Source organism: Tachypleus tridentatus, chromosome 10, assembly GCF_004210375.1.
Source record: "Tachypleus tridentatus isolate NWPU-2018 chromosome 10, ASM421037v1, whole genome shotgun sequence".
Classification (NCBI taxonomy): Eukaryota; Metazoa; Arthropoda; class Merostomata; order Xiphosura; family Limulidae; genus Tachypleus; species Tachypleus tridentatus.
The window spans coordinates 24,056,011-24,073,690 of NC_134834.1; the positions used below are offsets into that span (position 1 = coordinate 24,056,011).

The following is a 17,680-nucleotide window of genomic DNA, read 5'->3' on the forward strand; positions in this document are numbered from 1 at the left end:
GTTTTGAAATTATCTATTAGTTCATTATATCACTGATAGAAGGCAGAGCAAAACGTGTAGGTTTTGAAATTATCTGCTAGTTCATTATACCACTGATAGGAGGCAGAGCAAAACGTTTTGGTTTTGAAATTATATATGCCAATTCATCATAACACTGACACAAGATGGAGTAAAATTTGTGGGAGTTATTAGGTAAAATAGACACGACAGTTTCTTCAAATGGTCATATCTGTCGTAGACGGCAAAACTCGTTAAGTGTTTTACATAAGTATAATACCAAATACCAACACCAGAGAACGTTTTATTATAACAGGTAAATTTTTCATGAAAAGTGATTCAAGCGAGAAGTTTTGGCTAGCCCTCTAGCGGCTCGTTGATAAAACTTTAATAATTGTTTTTACAAAGTTTTTTGTTTTTCACGTAGTTCCTTTAACTGAATCTCATATTGCGAGCGGAGTGAAGATAAAGTTATTTCTGTACACCCCTCTTTCCAACGAACCCTGAATTCTTTTTCGAGTTCGTGTCTCAGGATTCATACTGAAACAGCTATCAATACATAAAGTTCTTCAGGGTATATTATAATTTGTATTTAAAACCAGAAGCGAATCAAGCGAGAAATTCGGATATATCCTCTAGAGGTAAACATTTCAGAATCTTTATAAAGTGGATACTTCTACTTTATTTAATATCGGTTATGTAGTACTTTGTAACGTGTAACTGGAAGTTAATCAAGCGAAAAATTTGAGCTGGCCCTCTAGCGGTTAAGTGATAAATCGTTGCGCATACTCAAATCGTACATCTCTTTCTATTAAAAAGGGAGGTCTAAAGCGTCTATAGAAGCCTTCTAACTCCATAGATAAATTCATCACTAATTCATATAAATTGTTCCAACTTGACAGTGACTGTATAACTTATAGTCCTTATGTTAAAGAATGTTAACATTGCGACGATATAAGATTTAGCAATTATAAATCGGTAACTAAATTATTTTCGATGAACTTTTAGAAAGTAATTATAATCGTGTTATGAAAGAAATGGTTCTCAGTGTTGTCCAGAATAGTGTAATACTTGTATCTCACCAACTAGTATCTTGCAATATGTATTGCCTGATGAATTGTTTGTTTTATAACTTCTCAATGTTAAATTTAAATGCTGTTTAAACGATGTCGTTAAATTCTGTAGTTTAATAGGACCTTGTGATGCAAGTTACAAAGTTATTATATGTGAAAATGTAAAGATGGATTTCATTCTGAGTAAAGAGTGGAAACTCGGTATATTAACTGTTATGTAACAGTAAGTAAAGAGTGAAAACTCGTCAAGTTGTTAGTAACAGGAAAGAGTGGAAACTCGTCATATTAGTTGTTATGTAACAGTAAGTAAAGAGTGGAAACTCGTCATATTAGTTGTTATGTAACAGTAAGTAAAGAGTGGAAACTCGGTATATTAGCTGTTATGTAACAGTAAGTAAAGAGTGGAAACTCGTCATAATAGTTGTTATGTAACAGTAAGTAAAGAGTGGAAACTCGGTATATTAGTTGTTATGTAACAGTAAGTAAAGAGTGGAAACTCGTCATAATAGTTGTTATGTAACAGTAAGTAAAGAGTGGAAACTCGGTAAATTAGCTGTTATGTAACAGTAATAAAGAGGGAAAACTCGTCGTAATAACTATTATGTAATAATTAATCAAGCAGAATCAATTTAACGAGATTTGTAAAACACGTGGATAAAATGCACGTGTTCTTTGTGTCATTGTGTAGACATATGATTGAGAGTTTTATAAGATCGATATGGAGGCCAGTGGGAAATGGAAAAGAATCTACGAATACGTTGGATATGCTTTGTCATATGATAACCTTACTTCTCATCTTGAGCCTTAAGTTTACACATAAGAAAGATTTAGTTAAAAGTAATTTGTTTGTGCTTGATTGGTTTGACACCTTTTAGATTATTAATTTTCTGTGTTTCTGTGGAAATATATTATGAATTTCTCGAAATCTAAAAGCATAGATATATATTTTTATTAAAACAAAATTTCAAAGTTATCATTTATTTGTCTCTATTTAATTAAAAACAGACAAATCGTGAATAATAATTCCGAGAACGTTAAAATCCAAGGTTCGATACCTCGTAGTAAACAACTTGAAGGAAGCCCACTGTGTAGCTCTATGCTATAAAAAGTTCCCCGCTGGTACAACGGTAAGTCTACGGATTTACAGTGCTAAAATCAGTTTCCCTCTGTGGACTCAACAGATAGCCTGACGTGGTTTTGCTGTTAGAGTAAAACACGCACGCGCTATAAAAAACAACAACATTTAAACACATTCCTTGCTGTCCTTTCGGCTTTTTCTACCAATATTGATAAATAATTATCAAATCTTTGTTCTAGTATTTCATGGATTCGTGAAAACAGTCAATGGATAAAACCTAGAGACGTAAAAACAAAAAATTTGGTTTTCACACCTCGTTTCATTCCAGGGTCCTAATGTTAATGTTCGAAATACAGTTCACGTTATTTAACTTTTTACTAATAGGTATACTAGTTATACTTTAAATTAAAGCTAGGTCAACTTCGCATGTTACCCTCGGTTCATAATACTCCACGCGTTTGTTCATGTTAATAATTACTTAGAAATTAAGACAGGAAGCTGTTTCCACAATCTGTTACTATTTTCTCACCCTCGGTGGACTCAGCAGATAGCCCAATGTGGCTTTGCTGTAATACAAACAAACAAACAGAAACTATCTCTTTCCCCCGTTGGCTAAGTATCAAGTCCGAAGGTATCGGGTTTTGATACCTGCAGTGGGCAGACAGGTGAGTCATTGCGTAAGTTTGTGCTTACAAACGAAACATTACCCTATGTGTGTGCAATACGAGATAAACTTGATACACGTTTCCCACTTTTATAAAGACAGAATACGACATTAATTCAATAAATCCAGTTATCGTAAATACTTTAAAAGGGAACCTCACTGAATGTTTTTTTTTTTTTCAAATATATTTATTTATATTTAAATGTAACTTAAATCGTGCTTGCGCGGTAGTTTGGTACTATTTGTGATGATAACTATAATATTACAACTTGTGTTGAGTTTGATGCCATAGACTTAATGTTGGCTCTCTCTGTCTTTAGAAAAATATTGTTCAGCTATTTGTACTTATCAATCAAATCGCAATGCGTAACAATATTATAATAGAATTTTTATAGCATAATATTACTTCTCGACGTATACGAAACTATTACAAAATGTTATGATGCAATTTTAGTGTGTAATTCACATTAACTTATAACCGAATCTTAATATGTAACTTACGTCAATTTGTAACACAATACTGTTGTGCCATTTGAAATCTAATTATAACAACTCGTATTTGTTTGTTTGTTTGTTTTTAAATTTCGCACCAAGCTACTCGAGGGCTATCTGTGCTAGCCGTCCCTAATTTAGCAGTGTAAGACTAGAGGGAAGGTAGCTAGTCATCACCACCCACCGCCAACTCTTGGGCTACTCTTTTACCAACGAATAGTGGGATTGACCGCCAAATTATAACGCCCCCACGGCTGAAAGTGCGAGCATGTTTGGCGCGACCGGGATGCGAACCCGCGACCCTCAGATTACGAGTCGCACGCCTTAACACGCTTGGCCATGCCGGGCCACAAAATCGTAATGTAATGGGTAACGTACGTCATGTAATAACAAAATCGTAATGTGTAATGTACGTAAATAATAATAAGATGTGAATGTGTAATGTACGTCAAGTTATCACATAGTTTTGTTATGCAATTTAAATTAAGTCATAACAGTATCTAAATATGCATGTTACGTCATCAGGTTTTTCTTATACTCATTCCGTGTACAATTTGGATATATAAACACACACACAACTTTCTCTTGTAGAACACAAAAGTTGCACATGCGTGTTGTTTAAAGTTGTGGCTTTGTGAAAAGAACAAATTACACATAAAATGGCTACACCCTTCATAAAGTGGATCGCTCTCAACTCAGAGAGTCGCCATAGAAACACAACTACTCGGAATAGGAATTCTTCACGTTTTCTTTCGTTTTTATTTTTGCCGTACGTAGCAGAATGGTACTGTGATTGAGAGGGTACTTCAGAAGTTAAGGAATCGTTAAAACAACATTAACACTGGATCAGCAGACAGTTTATGACAGCAGTTAAACAACAGAGAAAAGAAAAAGTCGATCGTGAAGATATGATACACACATTGAGCAGTGTGTGTGACCGGATGGTTAAAAAGAAGTCACGAGAAGTGATAGAAAGAGATTCTTTTGTTTCCATCTAGATTAAGTGATTCAAATTTCGTTACTTATCCTTGCAAATGTTTACTAAAGAAGGCACTGTCTATAGAACACTAACAGAATACTTTTTAAAATCCTCTCACTCGAATGAATTTTAACAAATAAACATCTTCCATGAAGTTTCCTAATGTAAGAGATTTTGAGTATTTGATGACTTAAATTACATATATATGTTCGTGTCAAACGAAACTTGAGACTGCCAAAAATCTTAATAATACCGAACTACAGCCCCCTAGTGGCACAGAGGGTTTGGTTGTTTTGAATTTCGCACTAAGCTACTCGAGGGCTATCTGTGCTAGCCGTCCCTAATTTAGCAGTGTAAGACTAGAGGGAAAGTAGCTAGTCATCACTACCCACCGCCAACTCTTGGGCTACTATTTTACCTACGAAAAGTGGGATTGACCGTAACATTATAATGCCCACACGGGCTGAAAAGGCGAGCATATTTGGCGCGACGGGGATGCGAACCCGCGACTCTCAGATTACGAGTCGCACGCCTTAACACGCTTGGCCATGTCGGGTCAGGCATAGAGGCAAGTCTGTAGGTTTATAACAGTAGATCAATATTCATACTGGGATTACATTATGTAGCTATGTGCTTAACAATAAACAAACGAGTCAAATCGCATTTCATTTTATAATTAACAACGAGTTTGAGTTTACGGCTCACAGCTTTCTTAAATTTGGATTTTATTGTTTTTTAGGCTGCAACAGAGATTCAATTGATTTCGTTCTTTCAAAAGTTCGTTTGTTGCGATTGTGTGTAAAAAAAATCGTATGTTATTCAACTTATTTCGTCCTTGGTCATCGGTGATAAAATATTTTTCTGTTACTAATATGGTTTTTAAGACGTAAACGCAACAAAGTCAGGGCCGTAACACATACAGCGAATTCATAAAACAACAGAAAAATGTCCTCACACAGTTCTCACGTTCAAAGAAGAATCGTTAAAAACGTTTTGAAAAATATTGTGTCGTACGAGTGACAGCGGTGCCGTAAAAGCTGGGAGAACAAAAGAGAATATGACAGGTAGGTTTTCCAAATAATTAATAAAAAAGATAAAAAAAGAGATCCCCGTTGAACAACTGAAACGTTTTATCAGCGCTCGAGCATCGGAGGACAACAGAAAAGACTGAGACAGGTGAGTCTACGAAGGTAATGTGAATGACAGAACAACCGTGGGCTGTCTCTGTTCAGCTACTGCACAGCCTAATTAGGGTTCCTTTTCTCTCGTTCAGTTTTTACGCGCCACTTGCAACAATACGCCTGCCGCTTAAGTCGTATCGGATCCTAACCGGTGTCAACAGAGCTGACATTGTGTTACATTCGAAATATCCATGTTTCAGCGTGTAGTGACCAGGGCATGGCTATTGAATATCGTTCTCCGATCGGCAGGCGCGCGTCTGGCCCTAGAGCAACAAACGCCGGCTTCATCACCGAGACTATCTGGTCAGCCTCGAGGTGCTTAGGACGACCAGCAGATCTTAGATAAAATGCTTGACTCTTCAACTCGGCCGCCCTGTCACAACAATGTCATATATCTTGCCAGTGTGCACGTAAGCAGCACGGTCACGTAACCATGGCTCGCGGCATCACGTTCACGTCGTTCAAATACCAGCTCAGGCTCGTGCTAAGACCCGCAATTCCATAGGCATTCCTTGACGCGCTTTTCCTTAAAATGGCGGGACATGTTAAAAATAATCAATTCGGATTATTTTAGTTTTGATCACACTATAAAAATTGTGGAAATTGTGTTCATAACTGAAGCTTGAGAAAAGCTGTAGAACTATTTCTGTTTACCTTCACCGTTTACTGTCATATTCCTTTCCGAAGAAAAATAGCAGGAACCTACTGTAATTATTTTCTCTAGAATTTTTCCTTAAAAAAACTTCACTAATCGTGTACGTAGCACATACCAGATATTCACTAAATAATCGAGTACAAATATTTTTCTACTTAAAAAGTTTTCTCACGCAGTAAATTATATCTCAGGGATGCAAAGTTTGTATTCCAAAAAAAAAGCATCCTAATTCGAAATGAAAGTCTTTTATGGTCAGTCTATAGTTTTACACGGTAAATCCATAGAATTTTAAGTTGTTTGTTTATTTGTTATTGAACACAAAGTTACATAACGGGCTATTCGTGCTAAGAACACCACAGGTATTGAAACCCAGTTTTTAGAGTCATAATGGGAGACACTTTTTGAAATTCAAAACCTCAAGTGTTGCAAGATAGGATATTCATTTCAAGACATCAAATCTCATGATGAATTTCCAACCTATCACAATGTCCAGTTTAGTGTCTAAAGCCTCAGTGTAACCGTCGTCCAATTAAATTCTGTAAGTTTAAAGTAACTAACCCATTTACAATACCCTTAACATTGTATAAAATATAGTTCTTACAGACTTTTCGTAAATAACACATAGTCTAGCACGTCCAGACTCACGAGAAACAACAAGACATTTCCTAATCCAATGCTGAAGGTTTTGTCAAATTCAGCAATCGCAGTCCTAGAGTAAAGTGTAGGTGTATTTTTATAGCAAAGGCGCATCAGGCTATCTGATGAGTCCACCGAGGAGAATCAAACCCCTGATTAGAGTGTTGTGAGTCCGTAGACTTGCTGCTGTACCAGCGGGGGATCCTACAGCAAATATCTAAATATCTATCCACCTTCAACCTATAGTTCTGTGACTGAACGTCTCGAGACTCGCTGTGAACATAATCCTTAAAGTTACACCAGTCACGTGAATCTATTATCGCCCTTGAAACACGTGTATATGTTTGTGTGTGTGTATAGTTCTTGTTTTACTTTATTATTTTTTACTTTACTAAAATTTAGCAGTAACAGTTTCACATTTACAGCATGTACTTAAACAGTGCAAATGTTGCAGGTAGAAGCAGCAGTTGGTAATGACCGCTGTTTAAGACTGAATATGGACTAAAGACTTGGCTGTTTGTGATTAGTTTCCTCTTTAGAAACTACTGTAGAAACTAATCTGTCGTAACAAAGATTACAAAGTTTTTAAAACCTCAGGTGACATGGCGTATAATGCTTTAACTCCTAATTATCTCAGATTCTGATGCTGGGATTCGACGTGGTCACGACACTCAGTATAAAATAAAAAGATCAATCACAGAGATAAGTCACCTGATAGCCTGAGTACAAACTAATAGCCTGAGTACAAACCAACTCTCTGAAAAAGAAAGATTTCCTTTCTGAGAGGCAAGTAGTTTGTTTGTTCGATCTTGAAATACAGTTTACCTCACAATTAGCAGCCAATATCTACGACTATAATTTTATACACCACTTGTTGGTCGGTTATTACTACCAATCCCCCTCGTGGAACAGCGGACTAACAACACCAGAAACCTGGTTTAGATACACGTGGCGGGTAGACCACAGACAGCACATTGTATAGCATTGTGCTTAACCGCAAACAAACAGTTACAAATTTTTAAGTTCCCTGGTGGAACAGTGGTTAGTTTAGGGACTTAAAATGCTAAAATCCGGGGTTCATTTGCCTCCAGTGAAGAAGAAATTAGTTTATTAACGATCTGAGTTTCAATTTACATCTTCAGGGAACTTCTGAAAAGTGTATTTTTTTCTGTGTGACAGAGACAAGACTTGGCTTTGGTCTTCTGACTAGGAAGTAAGGATGTTACATCAAGAGCCCCCCACAAAACATACAGAATGTATAAAAGCCATCAAACAAGAGAAGTGAATATAGTTGCCGTTTAATACATACAGAACTTGCGAGAGAGATAGTGAGATCCATAACTATGTACAACATTTCACATGACGTTAGACAGTGCTACATTTCCAAAATAAAAGACAGCGAATCTCTGCTGATGGGAGGACAGTATTTCCAGTTTTGGAGAATAACAGTTTAAATGTTACTGGAGTTTCTTAATTCTTATGGAGCTGGAGTGAAGTAATATTGTTAACATCTCAGCCGAATAACAATTTGTAATGCAATCTAAGCAATCGTTAAAGTAATTAAAAATTCCAGCTTTAGACTTACGAAATTCGTAAACGGGTTTCAGATTTCAGAGCTAATTGTACACGAAAATTATTGCACAAGTAAAACAAAAACGAAATTGATAACTCTGGGATGTAAGTGTCATGCTACACGAAGTAACACTGATTTATTCACCTTGACTCTTCAAGTTAGTTAAAACCATTAAAGTAATTCAATTCCTACCTTCAAACCGGAAGACGTAATTTAGAGTTCCAGTTCCATCACACAGAAATAGTCCTTCAAAGGACTTCTGGGAAAACTACAGCATATTTACCGCCAAAGCGTTGAGTTCCAGTTTTATCACACAAAAATAACCCTTCAAAAGACTCCTGGGAAAAATACAGCTTATTTACAGCCAAACCATGGAGTCCCAGTTCTATCACCCAGAAACAGTTCTTCAAAGGACTTCTGGGAAAACTATAGCATATTTTTAGCCAAAACGTTGAGTCTCAGTTCCATCACACCTGTGGATTCCTGGGAAAATTACGGCATATTTACAAGCAAAACTTTGAATCCCAGTTCCATCACACAGAAATAGTCCTTCAAAGAACCTGACGATGACCGAAGAAGGTCGAAACGTTGTTCGCTCTTCTATGTAAAATATTTTCTCAACCCAAACGAGCCGTTTTTGCATATAAAAGTCCTTCAAAGAGCTCCTTGGAAAACTACGGTATATTTACAACCAAAACGTTCAACGTTCAATTCCAGTTCCATCACACAGAAATCTTCCTTTTAAGAATTCCTGAGAAGACTACAGCATATTTACAACCAAAACATTGAGCCACAGTTCCATCACACAAAAATCGTCCTTTTAAGGACTTCTGTGAAGAGTACATGATATTTGCAGCTGCTAAACAGAAACGTTTTTTCTCTCAGAACTACATCCAAAATGTAGGACATTAATACATTAGTAATCAGGTAATTTGTTACGTGTAAATATTGTATTAAATTCCTTAGGAACATTAAGTTTTGTTGCAAAAACAGTCAAGTGTCTTTCAGAAGTATTGCTAGGATAAAGTACCAAAAATATTAGCTGACGTGATAAATATTAGAAACACGTCTTCAGAACCTGATTCATAGTATTAGACATTGTTTTGGAGACGTTTGAAAGATGTACTTTGCAATTCCAAAATTGAGTTATTTAGAACTGATAAAATAGGAAAACACTAACATTATTGCCCGGTATGGCCTGGAAATTTGGATGCTCGATTCGCAGTCTTCAGGTTACGGGTTCGCGTCCCTTTCCAAAACATGCTCATCATTTCAGCTGTTTGGGCATTGTAATGTGACATTAAATACTACGTTCTGTTGCAAAAAGAGTTACCCAGCCAAACAATTAACGGGTATGGGGGGATTGTTGAGTAGCTGCCTTTTCTCTATTTTATCACTTCAAAATTTGGGACAACCAGCACAGATAGCCACTAAGAAGTTTTGCGCGAAATTCACAAACAAACTAGCGCCTACTCCAGGTATTAGAGACGACAGTAAGACCGAAAGGCAGAATATTTTGGAGGGTCTAAGAGCCTTTCATCTTGCCAACAAGAACTAAATGGTAAGACTAGTTTAATAAACATGGACTACATTAATTTTAACCATATCTTTAGGGTATCATTCAGAATTGCGAGTTTTCTGCTGATATCCAAATCTGACAAGTGATTTGTCTCCTCGCATGTAAACTTGACAGAATGTAGTTAAACTTTAACTATGCTTTAAGGCAGATGATGAGTAATACATCTCATTTACCGAATTACATTATATTACAGTAATCATGTAATCATTATAGTAATCATTATATTACTGCCAGACAGTAAGATTTTATTAATCATGTTCAATTTAAATTTACAGGACATACCCTGATCTCGAAACTTGACTTTAATGAGCCTTTCATTATTTGTTATCTTCGAGGAATAATTTATTTGATTAAATTTATCGCAGGAGGTTTCTGATTTTTAGCTTTTTTCTATGAAGGTTATATATTAACCACAATAAAGACCGCAAAAGCAAAACGTTGGTTAAAATGAAAAGAAAAAACAAATTTAGAGTGAAAAGGACGTTTTATTATACTTTCTAAAGCTTCGTAGAAAATATCAAAATCGAATTATTTGTAGACTTTACGTTAAACATTTTCTTTGAACCTTTATAATATTCTTACAAAAAATAACAAATATTAAAGCAAATATAGTATTATTTACAAAGCATTAAAAATGTCTTCTTCTGAATAGTTGGTAAAGCCTGTACAAGAGGCTACGATTGTTTGTTTGATGTGAATCACAAAGCTACGCAATGGGCTATATGTGCTCTGCCTACCACAGGTATCGAAACCCAGTTTTTGAGCTGTAGGTCCACAGACATACCGCTGAGCAACTGGGGGGTCCCATCAGTGGCTTAGAGGTATGTCTGCGGACTTATAACGCTACAAACCGGGTTTCGACACCCGTGGTGGGCAGAGCACAGATAGCCCACTGTGTAGCTTTGTGCTTAATTCAAAACAACAACAATCTACTGATAGGGATGAGGCTATTAAATAGCATAAAACCCTCGATAGGACAATGTGATGTGTGATGAATACTAAATATTCAGGCAGTCAATACAGAGGAAGGAAATTGAAAGCTTATTCCTGTTTTTAGGTTCATACTGCTATATAAGGCCATAAATTAACAATCCTTCGTAGGTTCAGCACCTTATATCAAAACGATTTCGAAACTTCACTACATTGTTAAAGCCTGTGTCGTCACCTCTGTTATGGTCTATCTGAAGTCTGTGCATTTCGGCAGTAGAACTGCAGTGCACTTTTCACCGTAACAGGCACCTTATTAAGGCACTCCATCCTGCAAGCTTTCCGTAATCCATTTAATGTAGAATGGCGATGGTTTCACAGCATCTATTGTAATAGTTCAGTTACACAAATTTCCGTATTAGATGCGTCTGATGACTTGACTAGCGTGTCTTTATATAGAATATTCGTTTTATTCTGCAGCTGTTTGAAATATACGACGGTTTAACGGATGTGTTGTGAAAGCAGTTGGTATACAAATAACTTGTTTTAGTTTCGGAGATCCAATCTGATTATACTGAGTACCACTGCCTAGGAAACGTGGATAGGATATTTGTTGTTGCAAATATCCACACTTCACACCTCTTTATCTACAACTGTTATTGTACAGTTTGTTGCAATTTCAAATTCGTTTTAGTACAACGTAATCAGTCGTATCTATCACTTAAGTGTGGCCAACATTCCTTTCTCAGTACTCCTACCACTTACGAGTGGTCAACATTTTATCAGTACTCACACACTCATAAGTGGTCAACATTCCTTCACCAGTACTCACAAGCTCAGAAGTGGTCAACATTCCTTCACCAGTACTCACAAGCTCAGAAGTGGTCAACATTCCTTCACCAGTACTCACAAGCTCAGAAGTGGTCAACATTCCTTCACCAGTACTCACAAGCTCAGAAGTGGTCAACATTCCTTCACCAGTACTCACAAGCTCAGAAGTGGTCAACATTCCTTCACCAGTACTCACAAGCTCAGAAGTGGTCAACATTCCTTTACCAGTATTCACAAGCTCAGAAGTGGTCAACATTCCTTTACCAGTACTCACAAGCTCAGAAGTGGTCAACATTCCTTCACCAGTACTCACAAGCTCAGAAGTGGTCAACATTCCTTTACCAGTACTCACAAGCTCAGAAGTGGTCAACATTCCTTCACCAGTACTCACAAGCTCAGAAGTGGTCAACATTCCTTTACCAGTATTCACAAGCTCAGAAGTGGTCAACATTCCTTTACCAGTACTCACAAGCTCAGAAGTGGTCAACATTCCTTCACCAGTACTCACAAGCTCAGAAGTGGTCAACAGTCCTTTACCAGTATTCACAAGCTCAGAAGTGGTCAACATTCCTTCACCAGTACTCACAAGCTCAGAAGTGGTCAACATTCCTTCACCAGTACTCACACACTCAGAAGTGGTCAACATTCCTTTACCAGTACTCACAAGCTCAGAAGTGGTCAACAGTCCTTTACCAGTACTCACAAGCTCAGAAGTGGTCAACATTCCTTTACCAGTACTCACACACTCAGAAGTGGTCAACAGTCCTTTACCAGTACTCACACACTCAGAAGTGGTCAACATTCCTTTACCAGTACTCACACACTCAGAAGTGGTCAACAGTCCTTTACCAGTATTCACAAGCTCAGAAGTGGTCAACAGTCCTTTACCAGTACTCACACACTCAGAAGTGGTCAACAGTCCTTTACCAGTACTCACACACTCAGAAGTGGTCAACATTCCTTTACCAGTACTCACACACTCAGAAGTGGTCAACATTCCTTTACCAGTACTCACAAGCTCAGAAGTGGTCAACAGTCCTTTACCAGTACTCACAAGCTCAGAAGTGGTCAACATTCCTTTACCAGTACTCACACACTCAGAAGTGGTCAACAGTCCTTTACCAGTACTCACAAGCTCAGAAGTGGTCAACAGTCCTTTACCAGTACTCACAAGCTCAGAAGTGGTCAACAGTCCTTTACCAGTACTCACACACTCAGAAGTGGTCAACAGTCCTTTACCAGTACTCACAAGCTCAGAAGTGGTCAACATTCCTTTACCAGTACTCACACACTCAGAAGTGGTCAACAGTCCTTTACCAGTATTCACAAGCTCAGAAGTGGTCAACAGTCCTTTACCAGTACTCACACACTCAGAAGTGGTCAACAGTCCTTTACCAGTACTCACACACTCAGAAGTGGTCAACATTCCTTTACCAGTACTCACAAGCTCAGAAGTGGTCAACAGTCCTTTACCAGTACTCACACACTCAGAAGTGGTCAACATTCCTTTACCAGTACTCACACACTCAGAAGTGGTCAACAGTCCTTTACCAGTACTCACAAGCTCAGAAGTGGTCAACATTCCTTTACCAGTACTCACAAGCTCAGAAGTGGTCAACAGTCCTTTACCAGTACTCACACACTCAGAAGTGGTCAACATTCCTTTACCAGTACTCACACACTCAGAAGTGGTCAACATTCCTTTACCAGTACTCACACACTCAGAAGTGGTCAACATTCCTTTACCAGTACTCACACACTCAGAAGTGGTCAACATTCCTTTACCAGTACTCACAAGCTCAGAAGTGGTCAACAGTCCTTTACCAGTACTCACAAGCTCAGAAGTGGTCAACAGTCCTTTACCAATACTCACAAGCTCAGAAGTGGTCAACATTCCTTTACCAGTACTCACACACTCAGAAGTGGTCAACAGTCCTTTACCAGTACTCACACACTCAGAAGTGGTCAACAGTCCTTTACCAGTACTCACAAGCTCAGAAGTGGTCAACAGTCCTTTACCAGTACTCACACACTCAGAAGTGGTCAACAGTCCTTTACCAGTATTCACAAGCTCAGAAGTGGTCAACATTCCTTCACCAGTACTCACACACTCAGAAGTGGTCAACAGTCCTTTACCAGTACTCACAAGCTCAGAAGTGGTCAACAGTCCTTTACCAGTACTCACACACTCAGAAGTGGTCAACATTCCTTTACCAGTACTCACACACTCAGAAGTGGTCAACAGTCCTTTACCAGTACTCACACACTCAGAAGTGGTCAACATTCCTTTACCAGTACTCACACACTCAGAAGTGGTCAACATTCCTTTACCAGTACTCACACACTCAGAAGTGGTCAACATTCCTTTACCAGTACTCACACACTCAGAAGTGGTCAACAGTCCTTTACCAGTACTCACACACTCAGAAGTGGTCAACATTCCTTTACCAGTACTCACAAGCTCAGAAGTGGTCAACAGTCCTTTACCAGTACTCACAAGCTCAGAAGTGGTCAACAGTCCTTTACCAGTACTCACAAGCTCAGAAGTGGTCAACATTCCTTTACCAGTACTCACACACTCAGAAGTGGTCAACAGTCCTTTACCAGTACTCACAAGCTCAGAAGTGGTCAACAGTCCTTTACCAGTACTCACACACTCAGAAGTGGTCAACATTCCTTTACCAGTACTCACACACTCAGAAGTGGTCAACATTCCTTTACCAGTACTCACAAGCTCAGAAGTGGTCAACATTCCTTTACCAGTACTCACACACTCAGAAGTGGTCAACAGTCCTTTACCAGTACTCACAAGCTCAGAAGTGGTCAACATTCCTTTACCAGTACTCACAAGCTCAGAAGTGGTCAACAGTCCTTTACCAGTACTCACACACTCAGAAGTGGTCAACAGTCCTTTACCAGTACTCACAAGCTCAGAAGTGGTTAACATTTCTTTCTTAATGCGCACACACTCAGAAGTGGTCAACATTTCTTTCTTAATGCGCACACACTCAGAAGTGGTCAACATTCGTTCGCCCTGTACTTCAACTAATAACGAGTGGTCAACTTTCTTTTCTCGATTCTTAAATAAATTAACAAAAAGAACCCCACAGCAAAAAAAACAAAAAAACTACAAACTTCGGTTTGTTTTTAATTTCGCGCAAAGCTACACGACGGCTATCTGTGCTAGCCGTCCCTAATTTAGGAGTGTAAGACTAGAGGGAAGGCCGCTCGTCATCACCACCCACTGCCAACTCTTGGGCTACTCTTTTACCAACGAATAGTAGGATTGATGGTCACCTTAAAACGCCCTCACGGTTTAAAGTGCGAGCACGTTTGGTGTGACGGGGATTCGAACCAGCGACCCTCGAGTCGAACGCCTAAACACGCTTGGCCATGCCGGGTGTGCTATCTTCAATGAACCTTACAACATTTTAAAATCTTTTGTTCTTATCAGATATACTAGATCAATAATAAACTTGGAATCATTGTATTGGTAAACAAAGAGGCGAAAACATATGACATGAGTAAAGAGCAGCTGCACGAAAAATACGATTTTGTATTGTTTTACAGCACGAAACACTTTGTACAGTTATTAACTCAATCATGAGAATCACGTGACTTGAAGTTCTTTGTGTCGCAAATAGAAAGCGGAAGACACAAACAATTGAAATACACACACACACACATATTTATACGTAGATATTAATTGTATTTAATCAACAGGATGTATATTAATATTTTAATTCAATAACTGGAGTTTCGTTAGGGTTATCACAGTGAATCATTCGTGACTTGAAAAACAAAGTATTAGTTTATCTGACTAATCCCAATGTTATAATAAGTGTTTGTTTTTTTCTATTTGATTCCAGTCAAGAGGAATAGTTTACGTTTGGTTTATAGTGGCCCGAATCACGGCGTAACCAAAGCGTCAACGGCCTTTCAAACTCGAGTGAATCTCGCTGAACTGTATCCAAGCAACAACAATTACCGTAGCAGGCTGGTTTTTCCAGCGGCCCTAGAACTCTTATCAGACGGCACATCACAGAAGAGGTGTCGGCGCCCGCGACCCCCTCCAGAGGCCTGTGAAGTGGCGGCGCGAACTCCCGTCTAGAGGAATTCGCTGACACAGCAGGGGATCCGTATTGGCATCGCGGCTCGTCATGGCTGTAATCCGCCATGAATCAAGCCGATAATATTAGCTATACGCGGCAGGTCGTACAAGTATAGCAATCATGAACGGCGCGCGTTCACGTGAGGGCAGTGTGGGAAACCAACCTAAGCAAGCATGTCGTCAAATATTTACATTTATCACATAAATCGTTGATTTGGCCACCGGCTCCAAAGGTTTTTTTTTTTTTTAATGGGCGTGTAAGTTAGATAGAAATATTCGCTACATATCTTTAGATCAACAGCAAAATACTGGCATGTGATGGTGGTGAAAATTCATGGTAGCTTCTTTGTCATAGTGATACAGGTATCAGTAGATGAACACGCATTGGAAAGATAAATCCTTCATTCTAGGTGATTGGTGATCACTTTCCTCTCCTCTTGACGAGTGGGATCGGTCGTAATATTATGCAAAGTGCGACCAATATATCCAAACAAATACTTTTATAATACAAGGGTCGTATGATACTGACTTTAACTCAGCACAACAATAACGTAAAATTTAAAATATTTTCTGTGTTTGATACATCTAACGTGTAAGAATTCGAAACGTCACTGACTTGTGAACAATTTAAAACTGACACTTTATAAAAATATCATGTGAAACGTTAGTGGGTATAATGTTTCAGGTGCTAGGGGTAAAACATGTTAACCGTGTTATACCTTAAACATTCACTGTTTAACGATCGTGTTTCTCCTATTCTGGGCGAGCTTGAACTGTGAACCCGAGGATTCGTGGTTCGCGACCCCCCCCTCAAGAATAACGATCAAAACCCATGTATTTCATCAGATAAGAGTTAGCGGTGAATGTTGTTAGTTAACCACTAATTCTATAGTCTTTTAGCTCAGAATTATGAGTCATTATGTGCAGATAGCTTCTGGGTAGCTTTGTGCGAAATTCTGAAAAGAACAACAACAACAAACAAAAATATTCACTCTGTAGATATTTCACTACAGCATCATATGATTAACTGTAAGTCAACCCGTTACTTATCCAATACTAATGTGGGATCCAGTACTAATGGGGGATTCAGTAATAATGTGGGATTCAGTACTAATGTGGGATTCTATCCCGAAAATAAAATTATTTCAATTCCTCGCCTTTAACACACGAGAATTTGAATGTTTGGAGAGCACCAACTATTTTTCAACTCTTTAGAGAATTATTAACCACAAAGATTGTCTTGTACATTTTGCATAACCATTTCAACCAGTCAACCGTGAATTGCTTTCGGCTTGTCAGGGAACATCACACGCCAAAGAAGTTCCAATAAGTTTCAGATGGTTAGTCGTAAATCTTTCGTGTTGTATGCTTTTTCTACACAAGAGTGAGGCCGTGGGCAGGGGTTGAGACTGGCTGTCTTATATACATTTTATAGCAGGCTATGAATCCGTCTCCAGAGGGCTCTTTACGCGATCCTCAGCTAGTAAATTGCAGAGTAGGGTGTGAGTAGACATGTTGTGGGTTCAGATTTGCATCTCTTGTTAATTCTTCTTTTGAAGAACTCCCATGTTTGAATATAGACCATTGAAACCATTGACGTATTGGCAAGGGAACAGACCGCTCCAATACCACAAGATTAATAACATGAGACGGGAGGGTACGAGGTGGGCCAGGTAGGCCCAGTTCATCTAGGTTCAAGATTTACGTGAATATTGAAAGAACACTCTGATAAATAGCCTGAAGAATCTCCAAACGTCAAGGGTACTGTAAATTGAAAACAGATTATATCGTTATAATGTGCGATTTTTTTTTCTGCTTCGAAAACAAAAATCGTTTCTTTCATGGTTAACCTTTTTCTTTCTTTATGTATACATAAAAAAAAAACGTTGTCAGGAGTATATCAG

At 38.3% G+C, this 17,680-nt stretch overlaps 1 protein-coding gene across 1 annotated transcript in view; it reads left to right on the top strand.

Moving 5' to 3' along the window:
- Positions 1-579: 579 nt before the first annotated feature.
- Positions 580-17,680, top strand: part of LOC143228891 (LIM/homeobox protein Lhx2-like) — a 106,304-nt gene continuing 89,203 nt past the window's right edge. Inside the window, exon 1 of the mRNA XM_076460323.1 lies at positions 580-638. The gene's annotated coding sequence lies outside the window, so the exon portion shown is untranslated. The remainder of the gene's footprint in view (positions 639-17,680) is intronic.